Source organism: Salvia miltiorrhiza, chromosome 8, assembly GCF_028751815.1.
Source record: "Salvia miltiorrhiza cultivar Shanhuang (shh) chromosome 8, IMPLAD_Smil_shh, whole genome shotgun sequence".
Classification (NCBI taxonomy): domain Eukaryota; kingdom Viridiplantae; phylum Streptophyta; class Magnoliopsida; order Lamiales; family Lamiaceae; genus Salvia; species Salvia miltiorrhiza.
Window position 1 is genome coordinate 31,391,080 of NC_080394.1, and position 7,212 is coordinate 31,398,291.

The 7,212-nt window shown below is 35.1% G+C and overlaps 1 long non-coding RNA gene across 1 annotated transcript; it reads left to right on the plus strand.

Moving 5' to 3' along the window:
* Window positions 1-2,162: 2,162 nt before the first annotated feature.
* LOC130997707 (uncharacterized) lies at window positions 2,163-5,089 on the plus strand. The gene is made up of 3 exons (XR_009093163.1): window positions 2,163-2,340; window positions 4,194-4,260; window positions 4,864-5,089. It is a non-coding gene; the product is annotated as an uncharacterized LOC130997707 (long non-coding RNA).
* The last annotated feature ends 2,123 nt before the right edge of the window (window positions 5,090-7,212 follow it).

Below are 7,212 nucleotides of genomic sequence, written 5' to 3' on the forward strand. Positions count from 1 at the left end.
CTTTTTCGAGCATAAGGATATTAACACGAGGCAAAGGTGAGGGCTCGAATTAGTAAAGGATGTTAACTGCGACATTAATTATCACCCTGGCAAGGCCAATGTAGTAGCCGATGCATTGAGCCGAAAGGTCTCGTCAAAGTTAGGATGTCTTCTCACGAGAGAGGATGAGCTTATAAAGGACTTTGACAAGATGAAGATAGAGATGATAAAACCACCAGGGACGATAGCGAGTATTGTTGCGACGATGCCTAGTTTGAGGAAAATGGTGATTGAAGCACAAGGAAAGATGAGACAATGAACAAGTTACGAGAAAGGATAAGAGCAGGAGATCTCAAGAGTTACCAAAAAAGCATCATACAATGCTATCTTATTTGAGGGGAGAATATGCATTCCCCGCGATGATGAACTTCAGAATACGATCATGAGTGAGACTCATGACACGCCTTACACCGCCCACCCAGGAGGCACAAAGATGTATCAGGTTGTAAAAAAAATAGATTTTTGTGGGACGGAATGAAATGAGACATAGCTTCGTTTGTAGAGCGATGCTTAGCTTGTCAGCAAGTGAAAGCATTACACCAACGACCATATGGGAAGTTAAAACCGTTGGAGATTCCCGAGTGGAAATGGGATCACATAGCGATGGATTTTGTGACAGCTTTACCCAAAAGTCAAAGAGGAAATACAGCAATTTGGGTGATTGTAGATCGACTAACAAAATCTGCACATTTCTTACCGATTCTAATCGCGTATGGACCAGATAAGTTAGCACAATTGTACGTTCGTGAGATTATAAGATTGCATTGAGTACCGGTGTAGATCACCTCAGAAAGAGAAAATAAATAAATTTCATCACATTTTTGGATGAGTTACAGAAAGAGTTGGGTACAAGGATGAATTTTAGCATAGCAGGCGATAGAAGATATGATAAGAACTACTATCCTTGATAGAGGAGTAAATCGGGAGAATGTGTTGCCACTAATTGAGTTTGCCTATAAGATGTGAGACAAAGTTTCGAGATAGGAGAAAAAGTTTTCTTGAAGGTTTCACCCTCAAAGGGGATGAATAGATTTGGAGTTAAAAGACAGCTTAGACCCAGAGTTATAAGTCCTTACGAGACATTGCAAAAGATAGGTCCAATAGCGTATAGGTTGGCTTTGCCACCTAGCTTTGGAAATGTGCATAACGCGTTTCACGTGTCACAATTGAGAGGATATATATTTTCGACCCAAACCATGTGGTTTACTAAGAAGAAATGATCTTAGAACCAGACTTGAGTTATGAAGAGAGACCTCAGATGATGCTAAATCATAAAATTCGGCAATTGAGTAATAAGTCGATTGCATTGGATAAGGTCCAATGGAGATATGACAGTTAGAAAGAAGTGGAAAGAGAGCTTGAGGATAAGATGTGAGAGAACTACTCGAAACATTTACAGGAGGTACAAATTTCGGGACGAAATTTATTTTAAGGGGGAGGGTATGTAATACCCGGGCTTTTGATGACGTGTTTAGTTGCTTGAGTTTGAGTAATTAGGGTATCCTTTGTTTGATTACTTGTACAGAGATGAGGAGTTATATGAAGTTTTCTTGTTTTTTTTTTTAAGATGTTGAGATGTTCTTTTGATGATGTTTGGATGATGTGGGATTTTATATCCGTAATTGAGTTTGAGTATTTGAATAATTCGAGATAATTATTTGAATGAGAACGGTGAACTCGGAAGTGAAATCTGAGTCCGTTAAGACGTTTTTGAAATTTTTGACTTTTTGACGATGAATAGTAAAAATACTGCTATTTCGTCTGTTTGTCGACTTTCAAAATCTTACGTGCACGTCGTCGAGAAATATTCTTAGTTTTTCGATACGAGTCCAATAATGAAAGTTTTTATTTTTGGACGATGAGTGAATAGTAAATCGGGATTTCTCGATAAACGAACCGAGCTCGTTTATCAGAATTTCGAGAACGGGCATGCGTTTTCTATATTTATATAGAATTACGAGTGTAATGAAAGTGAGTAGGAGTTGAGAGGGCGAGTAACGAAGAGTATGGGTAGTTAGTCGTTAAGACGAGACGAGACGAGACGAAATGAGATATTTAACGACTAAATATCTAACCTACCCTACCCCTAACCACCCCCCAACCACCCAAACCCCTTTCCCCTCACTTACTTACGGCTGTTAGCAGCCAACACCCCTCACTTTTAATTTTTAATTATCTCACACACACTAAACACACACACAACTCACGCATATCTCCATTGTTGAGGAGTTGGAGCTTTTGAGCTCCGTTTTGAGCGAGAAGACGAGCCCCGATCATCTTTTCGAACACGTATCTAAGTAGGTAAGATCTCTACCTACGTTTTGATGGTTTTCTTTTCGATTTTCGTCGACGTCGAAAAACGTCGATTCTCGACTTTATTTTGAAACGACGTCGGATCGTCGTGAAATTTTAGTATGTTGTTCTTGGGTAGATGTTGAGCATGTTTAATGAAGGGAGTAAGAACTGAACGAACCGTAGCTATGAAACCCATGAGGGCAGCCCCGTTTTTCACATATTAGCTTGTCTTTCGATTTTTGTTTGATCGTTTTGACTTGATATTTGTGCTTAAGGGTATGCTAGAATCGATATATATTAAATTCGTATTTTTCCAAGCACGAAAATTGTATAAGTTTTTAGAGTATGATTATTTAAATTCGTGAAGTTTGGGACGTTGCATAATGAATATTATTGCGTATATGTGTTCTACGATATCACATGAGCATGCTAATTGATTTACAATTTATGGATGATAATTGTTGAACGAAATTAAAACTGGAATTCTGTAAAAATTTTACAGCAGTTTCAAGCTTATGTTTCGATGAGTTTTCATTGCTTGATGGCTCTGAAATTTTAGTATGTTTATCTATGATATGTGTATTTCGTCGCTGCAAAATTTCATGTCTTTTGGATGATGTTTGGTATTTTAAAGATATTTTGAAACAATCCTTGACAGAATCTGTCAACTGTTGGTAGACTTCACAAAAACGTTTATATCTATTAATCCATGAAGGATTTTGCATCACCGTTTTTTTTAAACGAAACTAGACTTCAATACTTTTCTAAAAACATAATATTTCGATTTTTATGACCTCTGAAACAGAGCAGTTTATTATTTCAAAAATGCCCTGTTCTGCTGTCATATTTTTCCAACAGTAAAAGTGTATGAGTTTCATTGTTTATTTGGCAGATCATATGAACGTTTTCTCTTGTGAAATTTTAACCAAATCTTCAAGGATACCTTTAGTTTTGGCTGATTAAATTTGATGGAATTTTATTAAGGTTTGCCTTGGTTTCTAATGGCCTAAACAAAATTGGCAGAAACTGTCAATCTTTGACAGCCTGCACTAAAAGAGCAATATCTCCAAAAACCTTTAACCTTTTTGGTTAACTACCATTTTTAGAGTGAACTACACTTCATGGAGTTTTTGAGATCAATTGGTATGAGAGTTTATGATGATTGAGTTGGTTGTTATGAATTTTTAAAGATGACACAAAAACAGCAAAACTTTCTAGAAAATAACTTGATTATATTTGTTTTGATGGATGATACGATATGACTAAATGGTGTGAGTTGTGAGAGTTATGATTAACGCACATAAATGTTGGTATCTGACACTCGAACAATTGGTGTCGAGTATAAATGATAGTTTACTGATAAAGAGTTTTGATAATTTTGAATTGTTTGGTTTGCGTTGAAAAGATGTCAAGATGTTAAGTTTTGAGTCGAGAGACGAGTTCACGTAGTGAGATTCACGCGTTGAAATCTCGTGGCTGACATTATATATGAATAGGTCATGTCGAAATTTTTAGTGAAATTAGAATTTGAGCATAGTCGATTCTTGTTGACCGTGACTCAAATACATGCCTAATGGAAAGTTTAACTTTCTAATTGGTTAATTAGACGAGATGAGAGCGAATAGATCTGCTAAGAAAGTGGACTTTTCGATGTGTTAAATATTTCTTTTAATTGAAGCGCTGCTAATTATAACATAAGGATGTTATAATTAATGAGTAATGACGAGAGATAATAATTGTTATATTGATTAACAATCAAGAGAGATGAACATTAGAGATACTAATGTTTCATAAAAGAAATTAGATTATTAATCGAGGTTTCTTTTATAACTTCTCACCAATTCTTCATAACGATGAAGGTCCTTTTGGGAAGTAACGACTTGAGGGAGAGAGTGACGTTACTCATTGATACAGAGACACAACGAGGTGGGCATTACTTTTACTATACGTATATAGAGATCCCCCTGCGTGTCGTAGGCCTCTTATACGAATGAATGCATGAGATGATCTAACTGTTAATTTCAGTTTCATATATATCAAATGAGTTTAAATGTTACGTTCAAGCAAGTTATTTCATGACAAAATCTTTGAGTTAAAGTTATTTCAACTATTGTCTTGCCATAAAATGTTTCAATTTTAGTATGATATCTATCTGCTTTGGCTTTGCCAATGATGCAATCGAATTCGGGTCCTGAGCAGTTGATAGCTATCCTGCCAGGGCTAGTGTACACCAGTGACCGTGAGTCATCTAGCGGGTTGGCCGGTCAAGTGACCGTGAGAGGTGGCCACCTCTCCGGCACACAGTTTCAGATATGATAGATTACAAAAGAACTTAGTCTGATCAGACGAACTTTAAGAATCACAAATGAACTTAGTAAGCTTGGGCCTTTTTAGCGAAAAACTCCCTTGCTGTACTGTTTATGATGGCATGACAATTTACAGTTTTGAAGCATGTATTTTTATACCTAGGCATACGTGCCCACTGAGTGCTTTTGTACTCAGCCCTGCATATGTTTTCTAAATGTGCAGGTTGAGCTGATGTGATGATGGTGCTGCAATGAGCGGAGTCTCCAGGGTTATTAATAAATAGTTAACCTGTCTAGAATATGTCTTCATACATATGTCTAGCTACTTTCCGCTGCAAGATGTTGTTGATGTTATAGTATGTTATGTCATACTTTGAGTCTTAAGAGAATGGTTTCATACGATGTATAACTTGATTAATGATATTAATTAAGTTTTATGCTGTCTTTCATAGACTGTTTTCAATTGAGTATTAATGAATAAAAATGACGAGTTTTATTAAGATGAGTAAGTTTTACGGCTATAAATGACGCCCATTTTCTTCCCCTTCTTCTTTAACCCCATCCCTAGTCGTGGATCACTCGGCCTAACTATCCATAGTTAGGGCGGGCTGTGACATCCGTCTAAAGCATAACACTTTTTTTTTTAAGATATGGCCCCACTATCTACCCTTATACCTTACTCTTATAAATATTTTTATTTACATAAAAACTAGTCATGGCCCACACTTAATTCAACCTCAACCACTAATTTTATATATGTGGAGATCCTTTATCTATTAAAAATATATTAACTAACTATTTTATTAGAGTCTGTGTTCATCCAAAGAGTTATACTTATGGCAAACAGAGAGAGTACAATTTATATCTTTATATTATAATTAGTATCAACTGTATTAAATTTCTATCTATATCATGTTATGATATTATAGATAAAATATCTATTTTTAAATAGTACATAATAATTAATATTTGAAATTTAAATTCAAATGTAGAAAGTCTGTTTGGGCTCGAATAAATTTAATAATTTTTTTAAGGATTTGACTCATTAATAAACAAATAAAACTTCATAATAATAATATTCGATTTGATTCGACTCATTCGATTGCACCTTTATTAGTATATCATTATTTGATCTCCTTCCTTATTGAGATTAGTTTATTTTAATTTAGTGTAACTAATGATGATTCTAATAATTAATATTGTCTCAACGTTAGTAATTAAACCAGAAACCTAACGTCTGGCACTTGGGATTCTCACCAACAAGCATTACATTGATTTATTTATGTGTGTTCGCACACATTCTCATTTCTCAATGCATTCAACATTATATATATATATATATATATATATATATATATATGTATTTAAAAAACAAGCTTGGAGTTTAATTTCCTTACATTGTGAAGTATTATGCTTGTTGGGTTATTTTAGTGCCAGAAACATGAGTCAAAACTAGAAAGAATGGTCTTCATGAGAATTGAAGTTCGGCTTAATACAAATTCGTAGGCAAAAACGGATTGAAAATCAAGTTTTCAATCAGAAAGACATAGTCGAAACAAAATATTAGACGAAGTTACTAAGGCCAACAGTCAACTCCTGCAGTTGCGGGCAGGACCCCTACATTTCCTACGTACTGCGAGATAGTGCGTCCCCGCGATCGGGCCTCGTGGTTGTGGGCGACACCCCCTATTCCAAAAACATGTTTCTCCCCTATTCTTCCTCGATTTTCACCCTATTTTTAGCCTTTTCACCTCATTTTGCTTCCCTACACTATATTACATCCAAACAACACTTCCAAATGAGTTTTTGGACCAATCTTCACGAGTTTAAAATTATTGAAGGCCATTATCTTAGGGCAATTTGCAAAAATAGGCCACTATTTTACGGACTTGCAAAAATAGGCCAATTATTTTAGTTTTTGGCATTTTTAGGCCACATTTGAGCTCAATTCAGCATTTATAGGCCACTTTTTGGAGTCAAAATGTGGCCCAAAATAGCCTGATTGGGTACACATGTGGCCTAAAAATACCAAAAACTAAAATAATTGGCCTATTTTTGCAAGTGCGAAAAATAATGGCCTACTTTTGCAAATCGCCCTAAGATAATGGCCTGAAATAATTTTAAACTCAATCTTCACCCTAGCCTCCATTCATCCCGTGTAACACCCCAATTTTCATAAACTTTTCAAACTAAAATCTTGAAAAACTAATAGTTAAAAATAAAATTCCTTGACTATCAAAATTTAAACTAATTTAAAATCAACTTGCTAAAACTAAAGTAGTAACATGAAAAAAAAAAAACAATAAATTAAAACTTAACAAGTTCAACTTAAATTTCTATGGAAATACTAAATCTCTAGTCATTCTCGACTTCCATGGCCACCTCAACTCCATAACTGCAAAACTGAGAAGATAAGGGGGTGAGCATATTGAAAATATACTCAGTGAGAAACCATGCAAATATTCACGTACACATAAACATGCAAATAATTCACATTGTCATACACATATTCTGAATTCTGAGTGTTTCTGATCATGTACTTGAACATGATATTCTGAATTTCTGATCATGT